At 45.7% G+C, this 17492-nt stretch overlaps 1 long non-coding RNA gene across 1 annotated transcript in view; it reads left to right on the forward strand.

Moving 5' to 3' along the window:
- LOC130309577 (uncharacterized) overlaps window positions 1-16946 on the forward strand; it is a 72976-nt gene extending 56030 nt beyond the window's left edge. The window contains exon 3 of the long non-coding RNA XR_008858242.1: window positions 16883-16946. This is a non-coding gene — a long non-coding RNA (uncharacterized LOC130309577). The remainder of the gene's footprint in view (window positions 1-16882) is intronic.
- The last annotated feature ends 546 nt before the right edge of the window (window positions 16947-17492 follow it).

Raw genomic sequence — 17492 nt, forward strand, 5'->3', positions numbered from 1 at the left:
TAGATATTGCAGATCCGTCCGGATTTAGGGGTTAAATTTGGTCCGGTGATGCTGCAGAGTGTCTGGGGATTGATACACTCTCGATTTAGTATTGATCAGCCGTCGCAAGGCTCAGGCCTAACTCACTGTGACTATAGCTGTGCAGGTCCTTCTTGGTAGACAGCCCAGGAACAAGAGGGATCCTTACTGCTTGGCTGCGCAGGAACAAGAGAGAGAATAATGGCCGCCGCTCCCTTATATGGGCAGGGGCGGGGTGAATCTGATTGGTCTAAATACCTGTCATTCACTAGTACACAGAATGATGGGATTGCATATGTCACAGGGACCTCCACTGGTCCTTAAGTAGAAATACCATAGAGTTCACCTAGTGACACAGATCCTGGTATGCTACGCACAGGTAATTAACTATTCATTTACATTTATATACCTATATTTACATAAACCTTGCATAAGTTACTGGTTTACTAGATGGAATAGAGGTGACAAGGGGTAGACTATACAACATGGACCCCTATGTCCTAGGGACTCTGTCTATGGGGACCCATACACATAAAGGGACCGCATAGGATGCGGTACCGGGACACCACAATATAATGGCTAAATGACACAGCCCAAAGGTGGCTGAAGCATGAGGAGACCATGTAGTGGCTGAATGACACAGCGTGGAGGTGGTGGCAGCATGCAGAGACTTATAGTCGCAAAATGAAACAGCGTGGAGGTGGCGGCAGCATGAGGAGAACATATAGTGGCTGAATGACAGAGCCTGGAGTTGGCGGAAGCATATAGTGGCTGAATGACACAGCCTGGAGTTTGAGGCAGCATGAGGAGACCATATAGTGGCTGAATGACACAGCCTGGAGAAGGCGGCTGCATGAAGAGACCATGTGGTGGCTGAATGACACAGACTGGAGGAGGCGGAAGCATGAAGAGACCATATAGTAGCTGAGTGACACAGAGTGGAGGTGTTGGCAGCATGAGGAGACTGTATAGTGGCAGATTGACACAGCATGGATGTGGCGGAAGCATGAGGAAACAATATAGTGGCAGTATGAGGCAGTGTGAAGCTGGCATCAGCATGAGGAGAACATTTGGTGGCAGAATGACACACCCTGGAGTTTGCGGCAGCATGAGGAGAACATATGGTGGCTGAATGACAGAGCATGGAGGTGGCGGCTGCATGAGTAGACCATAAAGTGCTTGCATGACACAGTGTGGAGAAGGCGGCAGCATGAGGAGAACATATAGTGGCTGACACAGCCTGGAGTTGGTGGCAGCCCATAGTGGCTGAATGACAAAACCTGGAGTTTGCGGCAGCATAAGGAGAACATGTAGTGGCTAAATGACACAGCCTGGAGCTGGCGGCCGCATGAGGAGACCACATAGTGGCTGAATGACACAGCCTGGAGTTGGCGGCAGCATATAGTGGCTGAATGACACAGCTTGGAGTTTGCGGCAGCATGAGCAGAACATATAGTGACTGGATGATACAGCTGGGAGGTGGCAGAAGCATTAGGAGACTAAAGTGGCTGAATGACATAGTGTGGAGGTGGCAGCAGCATGAGGAGACCATATACTGCCTAAATGACACAGCGTGGAGGTAGCGGCAGCATTAGGAGACCGTAAAGTGGCTTAATGCCATAGCCTGGAGTTGGCGGCAGCATGAGGAGACTTATAGTGGCTTAATGACACGGCCTGGAGTTGGCGGCAGAATGAGGAGACCACAAAGTGGCTGAATGACACAGCATGGAGTTGGTGGCAGCATATAGTGGCTGAATGACACAGCCTGGAGTTTGTGGCAGCATAAGAAGAACATATAATGGCTATAGTGGCTGAATGACACAGCGTGGAGGTGGCGGCAGCATTAGGAGACCATAAAGTGGCTTAATGCAATAGCCTGGAGTTGGCGGCAGCATGAGGAGACTTATAGTGGCTTAATGACACGGCCTGGAGTTGGCGGCAGCATAAGGAGACCACATAGTGGCTGAATGACACAGCATGGAGTTGGTGGCAGCATATAGTGGCTGAATGACACAGCCTGGAGTTTGTGGCAGCATTAGGAGAACATATAATGGCTAAATGACACAGCCCAAAGGTGGCGGAAACATGAGGAGACAATGTAGTGGCTGAATGACACAGCGTGGAGGTAGCAGCAGCATGAGGAGACCATATAGTAGCTGAATGACACAGCATGAAGGTGGCGGAAGCATGAGGAAACAATGTAGTGGCTGATTGACACAGCCTGGAGGTGGCGGAAGCATGAGGAGACCATATAGTGGCTGAATGACACAGCCTGGAGTTGGCAGCAGCATATAGTGGCTGAATGACACAGCCTGAAGTTTGCGGCAGTATGAGGAGAACATATAGTGACTGAATAACACAGCCTGGAGGTGGCAGCAGCATGAGGAGAACATATGGTGACAGTATGAGACAGCTTTGATCTAGCATCAGCATGAGGAGAACATATGGTGGCAGTATGAGACAGTGTGAAGCTGGCATCATCATGAGGAGAACATATGGTGGTTGAATGGCACAGCCTGGAGATTGCGGCAGCATGAGGAGAACACATAGTGGCTGAATGACACAGCGTGGAGGTGGCGGCAGCATGAGGAGACCATATAGTGCCTGAATGACACAGTCTGGAGTTGGCGGCAGCATATAGTGGCTTAATGATACAGCCTGGAGTATGCGGCAGCATGAGGAGAAAATATGGTGGCTGAAGGACCGAGCCTGGAGTTGGCGGCAGCATATAGTGGCTGAATGACACAGCCTGGAGTATGCGGCAGCTTGAGGAGAAAATATAGTGGCTGAATGACACAGCCTGGAGTTTGTGGCAGCATGAGAAGGACATATAGTGGCTGAATGATGCAGCCTGGAGGTGGTGGAAGCATGAGGAGACCATATAGTTGCTGAATGACAAAGCATGGAGGTGGCGGCAGCATGAGGAGACCATATAGTGCCTGAATGACACAGCCTGGAGTTGGCGTCAGCATATAGTGGATGAATTACACAGCCTGGAATATGCAGCAGCATGAAGAGAAAATATAATGGCTGAATGACCGAGCCTGGAGTTGGCGGCAACATGAGGAGACCATATAGTGGCTGAATGACACAGCTTGGAGATGGTGGCAGCATGAGGAGACCATATAGTGCCTGAATGACACAGCCTGGAGTTGGCGGCGGTATATAGTTGCTAAATGACACAACCTGGAGTATGCGGCAGCATGAGGAGAACATATAGTGGCTGAATGACACAGCCTGGAGTTTGAGGCAGCATGAGGAGACCATATAGTGGTTAAATGACACAGCCTGGAGCTGGCGGCTACATGAAGAGACCATATAGTGGCTGAATGACACAGAGTGGAGGTGGCGGAAGCATGAAGAGACCATATAGTAGCTGAGTGACACAGCGTGGAGGTGTTGGATGCATGAGGAGACCACATAGTGGCTGAATGACACAGCCTGGAGTTAGCGGCAGCATATAGTGGCTGAATGACACAGCTAGGAGTTTGAGGCAGCATGAGGAGACCATATGGGGGCTGAACGACACAGCCTGGAGGTGGCGGCTGCATGGGGAGACCATATAGTGGCTGAATGACACAGACTGGAGGTGGCGGAAGCATGAAGAGACCATATAGTAGCTGAGTGACACAGCGTGGAGGTGTTGGCAGCATGAGGAGACCGTATAGTGGCAGAATGACACAGCATGGGGGTGGCGGAAGCATGAGGAAACAATATAGTGGCTGAATGACACAGACTGGAGTTGGCAGCAGCACATAGTGGCTGAATGACACAGCCTGGAGGTGGCAGCAGCATGAGGAGAACATATGGTGGCAGTATGAGAGTGTGAAGCTGGCATCAGCATGAGGAGAACATATGGTGGTTAAATGACACAGCCTGGAGTTTGCGGCAGCATGAGGAGAACATATAGTGGCTGAATGACACAGCTTGGAGATGGCGGCAGCATGAGGAGAACATATAGTGGCTGACACAGCTTGGAGTTGGTGGCAGCCTATAGTGGATGAATGACACAGCCCGGAGTTTGCGGCAGCCTAAGTAGAAAATGTAGTAGCTAAATGACACAGCCTGGAGTTGGTGGCCGCATGAGTAGACCACATAGTGGCTGAATGACACAGCCTGGAGTTGGCGGCAGCATATAGTGGCTGAATGACACAGCCTGGAGTTTGCCGCAGCATGAGGAGAACATATAGTGACTGAATAATACAGCCGGGAGGTGGCAGAAGCATTAGGAGACAATATAGTGGCTGAATGACATAGCGTGGAGGTGGCAGCAGCATGAGGAGACCATATAGTGCCTGAATGACATAGCCTGGAGTTGGCGGCAGCATGAGGAGACCACATTGTGGCTGAATGACATGGCCTGGAGTTTGTGGCAGCAGATAGTGGCTGAATGACCCAGCCTCGAGTTTGCGGCAGCATGAGGAGAACATATAGTGGCTGAATGACACAGCCTGGAGTTGGCGGCAGCATATAATGGCTGAATGACACAGCGTGGAGGTGTTGGCAGCATGAGGAGACCGTATAGTGGCAGAATGACACAGCATAGGGGTGGCGGAAGCATGAGGAAACAATATAGTGGCTGAATGACACAGACTGGAGTTGGCAGCAGCATATAGTGGCTGAATGACACAGCCTGGAGGTGGCAGCAGCATGAGGAGAACATATGGTGGCAGTATGAGAGTGTGAAGCTGGCATCAGCATGAGGAGAACATATGGTGGTTAAATGACACAGCCTGGAGTTTGCGGCAGCATGAGGAGAACATATAGTGGCTGAATGACACAGCTTGGAGATGGCGGCAGCATGAGGAGAACATATAGTGGCTGACACAGCTTGGAGTTGGTGGCAGCCTATAGTGGATGAATGACACAGCCCGGAGTTTGCGGCAGCCTAAGTAGAAAATGTAGTAGCTAAATGACACAGCCTGGAGTTGGTGGCCGCATGAGTAGACCACATAGTGGCTGAATGACACAGCCTGGAGTTGGCGGCAGCATATAGTGGCTGAATGACACAGCCTGGAGTTTGCCGCAGCATGAGGAGAACATATAGTGACTGAATAATACAGCCGGGAGGTGGCAGAAGCATTAGGAGACAATATAGTGGCTGAATGACATAGCGTGGAGGTGGCAGCAGCATGAGGAGACCATATAGTGCCTGAATGACATAGCCTGGAGTTGGCGGCAGCATGAGGAGACCACATTGTGGCTGAATGACATGGCCTGGAGTTTGTGGCAGCAGATAGTGGCTGAATGACCCAGCCTCGAGTTTGCGGCAGCATGAGGAGAACATATAGTGGCTGAATGACACAGCCTGGAGTTGGCGGCAGCATATAATGGCTGAATGACACAGCCTGGAGTTTGCGGCAGCATGAGCAGAGCAAATAGTGGTCGAATGACACAGCCTGGAGGTGGCGGAACCATGGGAGACCATATGGTGACTGAATGACACAGCGTGTAGGTGATGGCAGCATGAGCAGAACATATAGTGGCTGAATGACACAATGTGGAATCGGCGGCAGCATGAGGAGACCACATAGTGGATGGACGACACAGCCTGGAGTTGGAGGCAGCATTTAGTGGCTGAATGACACAGCCTGTAGTTTGTGGCAGCATGAGGATACGATATAGTGACTGAATGACACATCATGGAGGTGGCGGCAGCATGAGGAGAATATATAGTGGCTGAATGACACAGCCTGGAGTTGGCGGCAGCATGGGGAGACCACATAGTGGCTGAATAACACAGCCAGAAGGTGGTGGAAGCATGAGGATACCATATAATGGCTGAATTACACAGCGTAGAGGTGGCGGCAGCATGAGGAGAATATATAGTGGTTTAATAACACAGCCTGAAGCTGGCAGCAGCATATTGTGGCTGAATGACAGCCTGGAATTTGCGGCAGCATGAGGACTACATATAGTGGCCGAATGACACAGCCTGGAGGTGGCGGAACGATGGGGAGACCATATAATGGCTGAGTGACAAAGCGTGTAGGTGGTGGCAGCATGATGAGATCATATAGTGGCTGAATGACACAGCGTGGGGTTTGCAGAAGCATGAGGCAACCACATAGTGGCTGAATGACACAGCCTTGAGTTGGCAGCAGCATGAGGAGACCACATAGTGGCTGAATGACACTGCCTGGAGTTGGCGAGAGCATATAGTGGCTAAATGACACAGCCTGGAGTTTGCGGCAGCAGGAAGAGAACATATAGTGGCTGAATGACACAGCCTGGAGGTGGCAGCAGCATGAGGAGAACATATGGTGGCAGTATGAGACAGTTTACAGCTGGCATCAGCAGTTTGGAGCTGGCATTAGCATGAGGAGAACATATGATGGCAGAATGAGACAGCCTGGAGGTGGCATCAGCACGAGGAGTACATATGGTGGAAGAATGGGACAGCCTGGGGGTGGTAGCAGCAGCATCAGGAGTCCTGAAAGTGACCCTATGACAGAGTGGTGCAATGGGTGGCAATACCACTACCCGGTGACAAAGGTGGGTGAAAAAAGGAGAACTTGGCATCAGATGTGTGGCATAAGGCGGGTGGCAGGATCAGAATAGTAGCTGAGGCAGGTAACAGTCTCTTTTGTAAAACTGTTAGTGTGCACAAGTATGTATTGAAGATATGGATTACGTAAAACTTAATTTTTAATTTTATGCTTAGGATAATATATATGAACCCAAATTATTGTTTTAAATAAAATTAAAAAAAGGAAAGGTGTGCAAAAAACACCTTGTGCCAACTACACCATCAAGTATTGATGTAATGCAAAGACCTCTAAAATGTGGAAGGGAACAACGTATGGTCCATTGTAACCAGTGAGGGTAACAACTTCCCCTGTAAGGCCCTACTCTCGCATTATTAATTCCCTTCTTGGCAAGTGTTACTTGCCCTAAAAATGGTAGCCACACGCAGCAACCTCTCCTTATTTCCACCTAAAAACACTGCCATTTCTGCTTCCTGTGTGCCGCCTTTTGTAAGAAAAGTAACACTTTTCACGAAAAGGTGGAAGGGAACAGTGTATTGTCCATTGTAGCAGGTGGGGGTAAAAACTCTCCCCCTATTAATTCCCTTCTTGGCAAGTGTTACTCACCCTAAAAAGTCCAGCCCCACACAGGAAACTCTCTCTAGTTAAACCTAAAAACCCTGGGAAATCGCAGTGTTTGGGGGGGAAATAGTGAGGGGTTGCTTTGTGGGGCTGCCCTTTTTTAGGGCGAGGAACACTTGCCAGGAAGGAAATTAATAATGTGAGAGTAGGGCCTTACAGGGGAAGCTTTTACCCCCATCAGTTACAATGGACCATATGTTGTTCCCTTCCACCTTTTAGAGGCCTTTGCATCAATACTTGGTGGTGTAGGTGGCACATGGTGTTTTTTGCACACCTTTTGTTTGACAAAAAAAAATAAAAATTTGAAAAAAATTACATATTTTATCCTAAACATATTATTAAACGTTAAGTTTTATGTAATGCATATCCTCAATACTTACTTGTGGTCTTATGCTGAGGAATGTCTGTAACTGGGGAGCAGTGACTTAAATTTGTTTTGCACTATTCATATTTGTGAAGTGTTGGTGTGGCACCATGGTCAATCTACTCTGATGCATCAGGCATTGGTGGGTGGAAATCCTTGCTGATCCATGCCTGATTCATCTTCACAAAGTTCAGTCTCTCCACATTTTTTGTGGACAGACGAGTTCTCCTTGGGGTTACTATGGCCCCCGCGGTACTCAACACCCGCTCTGATGGCACACTACTGGCCGGGTAGGACAGCTTTTCCAGGGCAAACTCTGCTAGTTGCAGCCACAAATCAAGTTTGGCTGCCCAGAAGTCCAGCGGATCTTCAAGGTGTGTTGGCATGGTCATGTCAAGGTATGCACCACCTGCTGGTTCAGGTTCTGCTTCAGGTCTACCTGCTGCTGATGAGTTGCTTCACTATGCGGGTGAAGAAAGCTACTCATCAGCAACTGTAGACTCAGGCTGCTGCTGATGGAGTTGGTACTGCTCCTGCCACCCCACCCCTCCCCAGCAGCCATGGCAGTGGAAGGTGAGCGCAGAGAGCCCCACGAGTCAGACCTGCAAGAGGATGGACGATGGCGCAGATAGGCATCGGCCAACTGACTACGTAGGATGTCTCTGTAGCAGTTCAGTTTGTCCTTCTTCTCAGTGGGTGTAAAAAAGGCCCTCATTTTGTGTCGGTAGCGAGGGTCCAATAAGATGGAAAGCCAGAAGTCATCCCGCTGCGATGATCACTACACAAGCAAGTGAGCATGCATCATTCCATTTGTGCAAGTGACTCAGAGGGACTCCCTGTTTCCATCTCTACTGCCTACTTCCACGGTGTGTCTGGGCCCTCTGGCTCTCCTTCCTCATAACCCACTTGCTCCTCTAGTTGCTCCTCCTCTCCTCTCAGATGACTAGAAAAACCGCCCATTTCGCGGAACCTAAACTGTGCTCCACTTTGTCCCTCCCCCTCCTACTCCAGTTCAGCCCCCACAGGGCTCATGTGGCCGGAAGATGTAGGTGCCACATCTCCAGTGCCCTGACCAGCCATTGTTTCCCACACGTGTTGTAGTAGATGAAGCAGTGGAATGACGTTGTTCATCCCGTAATCCTGGTGATTTACTAATAATGTGGCTTCCTCAAAGGGCATGAGCAAACAGCAGATGTCACGTACGAGCTGCCACTGGTTCACATTGAAGTTACACAGGGGAGTCCCCCTATCCGCTTGGATCATCAAGAAATCGGTGATGGCTTTTCTCTGTTCTTATAGTCGGTCCAACATATGGAGGTTGGAATTCCAACGTGTGGAAACGTCGCAAATCAGACTATGTTGGTTGATCTTGTTCTGAAGCTGCAGCTCAATGAGGGTGTGATTTGTGGTGTACGAGTGGCTGAAGTTCATGCAAAGTTTCCTTCCCATTGTTAGAATGTCTTGCAGATGGGGGGAACACTTGAGGAACTTCTTGACATCCAGATTGAACATGTGAGCCATGCAGGGGGCACGTCTCAGTCTTCCTTGTTGCAGCGCAGACAAGATGTTCTTCCCATTGTCAGTCACCATGGTTCCCATTTCCTGTTTTCGTGGAGTAAGCCATGATTCCATTTCTTGATGAATGACTTTTAACAGTTTCTCCCATGTGCGACTCCGTTCACCAAGGCAAACCTTGTGAAAAACAGAGCAACACCGCCGTGCCCTGCACACATGGTATGCTGGAGGGGCACTTAGACTTGTCCGTGCCGTGGTGGCTGAGGACACGGTGGAGGGTGAGGAGGCACACAGTCGCAGGTCCAACGGCCTGAGAGCGTGGAGTCGGAAGCGGCGTGACCTGTCCAAGTTGCGGTTGTGGCTGTGCAGGAACCACATTCACCCAGTGGGCCATAAAGGACATGTATTGTCACTGACCATAGTTACAGTTCCACACGCCGGCGCTGCCGTGCACTTTGGTACACACCGAAGGACTGGCCCACCTTCTGTTCCACAAAATTGTGCAGAGCTGGTACTGCCTTCTTCACAAAAAAAATGACGGCTTGGGACTCTCCACCTCGGCTCGGCACATGCAGTTCTCTAAAAGGTGCAGAGTCCACCACTTGAAAAGGGAGGGACTGTAACACCAGCCACTTGGACAGGAGCACATTCAGCTTCTGCACTGTTGGATGAGTGGGCACATACTGTTGTCTCTTGGACATGGCTTCGCCGATGGATTGCTGGCGGAATGACTGACTCAAAGTAGGAGGAGCAGGAGCATCTGGAGCGACAGGAGAGGGCTATGACACACAGCTCCCTTCGGCTGAGGTGGTGAAGCCTTGCCTAGCTGAAACAGGAAGCGGCGTGCCACTGGGTGATGCAGCAGGCTGGACCACCACATCGGAGCTACGGTTCTCCAAGGCGGCTTTGTGGTGACGCTGCATATGTTGACGAAAGGCCGTGGTGCCTTCTGTGGGAGAGGGAACAGTATAGGACAGAGGTAATGGGAGGTCAGGGACTGCTCCTGGGCCATGCCAACTGAGGGTGGTACCTGAGGAACCTACAGACTGTTGACTGGGGGTGTCAGATGTCACTTGTGACGAAGTGGATGACTGTGTTTACCAATCAATGACCGTGTTTACCAATTTGGCCTCTGCTACTCCTCCCAAGATTCCTTGCCCCATGTCCTCACATGTGCATCCACAATTTTAGATGCCCTGGAGCCTGGACCGCACCAAATGCCGTGAAGCGATTCGAGCGATTGAAACGCGGCAATATTCACATTTGTCACAAATCGGATTTTTCCTCAAATTCGTAACAAATTCGGATTAATCAGATTCGATTCGTACATCCTAATGGTGATCACGTGGACACAGAAGCTGTGCCTGTGGGATAACTGCATTGACCTGCAGCTAAACTCCCACTGTATTGGGGCTCAAGACAGTATATGCCAAGCAGTGAATTCCCCTATGTTGCACATGGAAGTTGCCAGACCTTTGTGGCAGGGGCAAAAGTTCCAAAGCACCTCTTTCCCACAGAAGAAGAAACAAACATTTATAAACATACACAGTAATCATACATACAGTACATAGTTTTCAGAGTGTTCTACATGACGAACAAATACTGTATTACCACCATACAGTGATGAAATAATAACTCCATACTGCTATGAGATCAGGATATGTAGTAAGGATATGAGGACAGGTTATGAGGATGAAAGACTGAGGAGGTTGGAAGAGGGCATGGAGACTGAGGAGGATGGAGGAGGGCATAAAGGCTGAGGAAAATAGAGGGGGGCATAGAGGAGGAGGATTGCCGAGGACAAAGGCTGAGTAAGAGGATGGAGGATAAGGAGAAGGATGAAGGAGGGCATAGAGGATAAGGAGGAGAATGGAGGAGGATTTTGAGGCTGAAAAAAAGGATGGGGGATGGCAAGGAGACTGGAAGTCTAGTGGCCTAGCAAAGGACTCCATTCCTGCATGGCCTAATACCCTGTCAGTTTTCTTCTAAGGCAATAATGCTATGGTATAATATTATGTCAGTGATGAAAAACTCTGACACCCCTAGTAATAAATAATTAAATCAATTTTAATAAAGTTTATTTAAAAATGTACATGTAACACATGTCTGTTACTGCTGCAATTTTAATGGCCCATATTACATGAGCCCATGAACACAGCATCTTAGATTATCCATTCCTAGTTGTTAATAGTCAAGAATACCAATTTTCATTTAATAGGTTAGAATTACACATTGGCCCTCATTTACTAAAGTCCAACCGGCTCTTTTTCTCGGTTATTGCACCTAAATTTTAGTCGCAACGTCTGTGCGACTATTTATGCAACCAAATTTTAGTTGCACAACCGACACTTTAGAAAACACTCGGAGTGGTTTTTTATCACTCGAGAAAAAGTTTGAGTTTGCCTCACACAATAACCGACAGCCAAGAGGCCGAGTGAAATTCCAAAAATGGAGTGATTTCTAACAAGACTGTTTGCCATTGTGATTTTTGTGAAAGTAACTTGTTTTATAACCTGAAAACATTTTGTACAGTTCAACACTTTTATGAATAAAATATTGAATGCTTTATGATAGTTAATGTTTATATATTTTTTTTCTTTTTAACACATTTTCAAATTAGGTTTAAATCAATTTAACACCCAAGCTGATAAACATGGATAATTGTTGTAATGTTTGAAAAATTATAACACATGAATACTTTTGATTCATGGAATCATTTTTAAACAAATAAGTCTAAACCATTTTGACTCCCACAACTAATTTCTTTAGCTCTGAGTTTGTGCGACACAATTGACTAGTGCGACACAAAAAAACGTGCAACACAAAAATAACCGACATTGGCGAAAGAATAGTAAATAAGCCGGAAAAAAAAGACGAGTGATATTGAAATCACTCCAGAATAAACACTCCACAAACACTCCACAATCAGGGCCATTGTGTATTTATTGCAGTTTTTGATGCATTTTTGAGCCAAACTCAGGAGAGGATTCAACAGGAAAGAGATTGATCAGCCCATTTAGATCACTTCACTTTGCATTCATTTCTGCCTTCGGCTCTAATAGGCTCCAATAGAGAAGATAAAAAAGGAAAACACTTTGAATATGACTGCTACATTGTGCTGCCATAAATTTCAGAAATATATCCGTGTAATCTTGATGATGAAAGGGAATGTAAAGAGGAATTCAGGTGACAGAGTGTAGACAGACAGCGAGCAGGTGTTGTAGTTAGTATTACATACACAATTTGAAATAAGATAAAAACATTTTCTTAGCTAAAATGGTTTACTGAACCAACCACAGAGCATCACCATCATCTATACCTATCGAGATCTGATGCCGCTAACCACCTGCAGAAATACATCACTTCAACTTCTATGGTATACTTAAAATACCAATGCTCACTGAAAGATCACAGCAGTTTTATACATGTTTTTGTGGTAATATATGTGGTGCAGTGTCTTAGTGTCTAGGCGTGCTGCCTTGCTGTAGTGGGGCTACGACCTACAGTGTATAACCTATACACAGGGATTGTATGCTTTTTCTGGTGTTTGGCTTTTTCTTTGAATAATCCGGTTGGTTCCACATTCCAACTGAAGAGTTCATACTTTGCAATTTTAGGCTTTGCAGTTTCCACTTTTTTTTCTAGTGTTTTTTTTTCTTTTACCTGAAAAAACATCACAAAAAAAACGCCCTGTAATTTTGCTCTCCCACGATGCAGCTTTTTCCCCTGCGGTTCTATTAAGACAAGTCATTCTTTTATCATGTGACTCAAGGCTTTCCGTTGAAGAAATGGGGGGAAAAACAAGCAAATAAAAAAAATAAAAGCCAATGCTAAAACCATATGGCGTTTTTTTTGCTCTTGTATGCAAAGATTTTGTCCAGCATGCTGGGATTTTGGAACACTGCCACTGAGCCCAAAACCACAGAAAATGCCAAAGATGAGTTAAAAAACGCCAAGGAAAAAAAGACCAAGTGGGTTAGGCACTATTGACTTCCAGCTAATATCGCGCTAGTATTGTGTATATTTTAAAGGCTCATTAAATGTGTCATTTTACAAACAAGATTTTTGGACATTTTTTTTCTTGTATTTACATTTTTTGAGGCGTTTTGTTTGTTTGGTCTTTAATAATTAGTTTCCCAATTAAACACCTCCTTTGGCAGAACTACAGAAAATTTTGGCTGTAATTGCAATTTTTTTGCACCATAAAGTCCACTTAACTTTACATATGTTATCATTTGGCCTTCAAATTTAACTACATGTAAACTGACAGACATTTACCTTGTCAATCCAATACAATTCTATGGTGGAAAAAACGTCTCTTGGACAGTTTATGTCTCGAAATTATGTCAATAACAAACTATATGCGAACATAGCCTGAATCATTAATGTAGTCTTTCGGGCAGATTTATCAAAACTGTCTAAAAGAAAAACTGTCTTTTTTGCCCAGAGTAACCAATCAAAGCTCAGCTTTTTTTTTTTTTTTTTTTACCAGAATTTTAAGAAATGAAAGGTAAGCTCTGATTGGTTGCTGTTGGTAAATCTGCAACCAATTACATTTGGAGTAAGTCTAGTATGGCCTCCATGTTGGAAAAGGCAGTCCATTCTGCATCTTGCACAATGTATGCAATCCTTGAACAGCAGTTTGAGGGTGCATATTGTTGTGTGAGATGTATGCGTGTTGTTCATTTGGAAGCCCAGAACCTGGATCTAGAGGAGTAACTGGCAACACTGAGACGCATCGACAACTTGGAGAGGAGTCTCCTGCTCACTGTGCAAGTACTCTCTGGGGTAGAAATGGGGGAGGATAGTGGTATGGAGGTGCACGACAGTTAGACAGCTAGCTGGGTTATAGTTAGAAAACGGGGTTTAGGGAAAAGTGTCAGGGAGGCTAGTCCTGAACTGGCACACCCGCCCAGTTGGCAGATGACGAGGATGCCATTTCAGAGCTAGCAGTACTGCAGCAGGATTCTGCCTCTGACCGCCAGGGGGTATCTGCTCCATTAAGGAGGGAGGAGTGCAGGGCAGTCCAGAAAGGTACTGGTAGGGGGGGGCAAAATTATTAGGGGGACAGACAGGGCGATCTGTCACAAAGACCGGGATCGCCGAAAAGTGTATTGTCTTCCTGGCGCTCGATTTCGGCACATTACAATCTGGTTGACAGGTTGCTGGGTGGGGCTGGAGAGGACCCAGCAGTCATGGTACATATTGGTACCAATGACAATGTAAGAGGTTGGTGGAATGCCCTTAAAAATGATTTCAGGGACTTAGGCCGCAAGCTTAAGGCAAGGACCTCCAAGGTAATATTTTCTGAAATATTACCGGTACCACGAGCCACACCAGAGAGGCAGCGGGAGATTAGTGAGGTAAACAAGTGGCTCAGAAGCTGGAGTAGGAAGGAGGGGTTTGGTTTCATGGAGAACTGGGCCAACTTCGCTGTCGGATACCGGCTCTACCGTAGGGACGGGCTGCACCTCAATGGGGAGGGTGCAGCTGTGCTTGGGGAGAAGATGACTAGAAGGGGGGAGGAGTGTTTAAACTAGGGACTGGGGGGAGGGAACCTACAACATAGAGGGGGAAGATAGTGTAGATAGAGAGGAGGGACTTATTAATATACCTGGGGGTGGAGCGGAGGGAGGGGTTAGAATAGTTAATAGGGATAGGTTTCTTAGGAAGAAAAAACATACACCTTTAAATTGCATGTTGACTAATGCCAGAAGTCTGACCAATAAAGCAGAAGAACTGGAATGGTTGAGGTCTGAGGAGAATTATGACATAGTGGGTATAACAGAGACTTGGTTGGACGATAGCTGTGACTGGGCGGTCAACATACAGGTTTATAGTCTATTCAGGAAGGATCAGACAAAACGGAAAAGTGGAGGAGTTTGTCTTTATGTGAAATCAAGTCTGAAGGCCGCACTGCAGGAGGATATATAGGAGGGAATTGATGTGGAGTCATTATGGGTAGAAATATATGGAGATGAAAATAAAAAAATTCTGATAGGGGTTTGCTATAAGCCACCAAACATAATGGAAGAGGCAGAAGATCAATTACTGAGGCAAATAAACAAGGCAGCAAATCAGAATGATTAAATTCTCACACTAAGATGTATATACCTTATGGGAATAAAAGGGTCATAAATAAAAGAAAACCAATGTGGAAGAATAAAAATGTTAAGGGGGCAATAAATGACAAAAATAAAGCATTTAAACTATTAAAACAGGAACGGCAGTGAAGAAGCATTAACAAGCTATAGAGAAAATTTTAAAATTTGTAAAAAAACAGATAAAAGCCACAAAAATAGAGACAGAAAGACTTATTGCCAAAGAGAGTAAAACTAACCCCAAAATGTTTTTTTTAACTATATAAATATCAAAAAGGCTAAAAATGAAAGTGTTGGCCCTTTAAAAAATGATCATAGAAATTATAAACAGGGATCAGCAAATATATTAACAAATTCTTCTCCACTATATTCACCAAGGATAATGAAATGCCAGGTGAAATACAGCAAGATAAGGTAAATGCCCCTGTACAGATCACCTGTCTTACCCAGGAAGAAGTACAATGCCGTCTACAAAATCAAAATAGACAAATCGCCAGGTCCAGATGGCATTCACCCCCGTGTTATAAAAGAATTAAGTAATGTAATGGACAGACCCCTATTTTTAATATTCAGGGACTCAATTGTAACAGGGATTGTTCCCCATGACTGGCGCATGGCAAATGTGGTACCAATATTTAAAAAAGGGGTCAAAAGGTGATCCCAGTATTTATAGGCTTGTTAGTTTAACCTCCGTTGTATGTAAATTGTTTGAGGGTTTTCTAAGGGATGCTATTTTGGAGTATCTTGATAAAAATAAATGTATGACCCCATGTCAGCATGGATTTATGAGGGATCGGTCCTGTCAAACTAACCTGATCAGCTTTTATGAGTAGGTGAGCTCCATACTGGACCAGGGGGAATCACCGGATGTCATATATCTGGATTTTTACAAAACATTTGATACGGTGCCACATAAAACATTAGTGCATAAAATAAGAATGCTTGGACTGGGGGGAAATGTGTGCAAGTGGGTAAGTAACTGGCTCAGTGATAGGAAACAGTCTTGGGTCCTGTTCTATTTAATATATTCATTAATGACCTTGTAGAGGGATTGAATAGTAAAGTAGCAATCTTTGCAGATGATACTAAACTCTGTAAAGCGGTAAACACAATAGAGGACAGTGCACTGTTACAAATGGATATGGATAGATTGGAGCTTTGGGCTGGGAAGTGGCAAATGAGGTTCAACACTGATAAATGTAAGGTAATGCACAGGGGAAAGAAAAATCCCAGCTAAGATTATGTATTAAATGGGAGAACACTTGTGACAACTAATGTGGAAAAGGACTTGGGAGTCTTAGTTAATAGTAAATTTAGCTGTAGTGACCAGTGTCGGGCAGCTGCTGCCAAGGCAAATAAAATCATGGGGTGCATCAATCGGGGTGCATCCACTGTTGACAAAAAAAATAGACAAAGAAAATAACTAGATGAACATAGTATTCTAACATCAAAGTGACTATTATATACCTATGTATATATATCCCACATTTTTTTTTATTCCTCAGTGAAAAAAAAGCCCTCATATGGCTCTGTGGATGGAAATAGCTCTTAAAAGGCAAGTAGGAAAAAAGAAAATGCAAAAATGAAACCTGGCTGTGTCCTCAAGGCCAGGATGGGCTGTGTCCTTAAGGGGTTAACATTGCTACCGGAGATATAAACAGTCCAATTAGAATAATCTTTCCTTAGGAGGGCCTACACAACTTGATTCCCTGTGGTGAATATATTTTTATAAGATGTTTACTCACTGTTACTGATATTATGATTCTCTATCATAGGGGGCAAGATAAAGACGATTGTGATGTGTAAGCCACTCAGCACTTACTCCAGCCAGAAGCCCACAGAGAGTTCAGTGTTGGCAGAAGAGTCCTTGCACAACTATTCCTTCTCCCAGCAAGACGATTATCACTCTTGAAGCAGGAATAGGATTGTAGAGATGTATATCCTCTCAACATGGACTCCAAACTGTTTTTGTGTAAACCTCCCCACGACTGGCCCAGAGCTGTCTTAGCTTAGACTTGGAACTGAATTCAGAGATTCTCTGGCAGGGTTAGGCTAACTTGCTACACAAGAGGCTTGGTCAGTAGGAAGTTTTTCAATAGCTTGTTCAGAATCTTACTTCTGAAACCTGTAAAACCTTTTTCTTTTCCTTCTTTTTTTCTGAGAGTTGTAAGTCTGAACATTCCTCACATCTCTGAAACATTTTCCTTTAGCGTATGGAGAAAATTGAGGTGTTTATACACAGTGAGGGGAGTCTGAGACGCAACCTGGGATCTGTTTTATATAATGTCCTGTTTTCTTAGTTTTCTCAGTAATGGTTCCTTAGGGATATCAACCAAGGAACCAGCTCTCGGAGATCATCTAAACTTGGCAGCTTAAAAGAAAAAT

The sequence above is a fragment of the Hyla sarda genome, chromosome 1 (genome assembly GCF_029499605.1).
Source record: "Hyla sarda isolate aHylSar1 chromosome 1, aHylSar1.hap1, whole genome shotgun sequence".
Classification (NCBI taxonomy): domain Eukaryota; kingdom Metazoa; phylum Chordata; class Amphibia; order Anura; family Hylidae; genus Hyla; species Hyla sarda.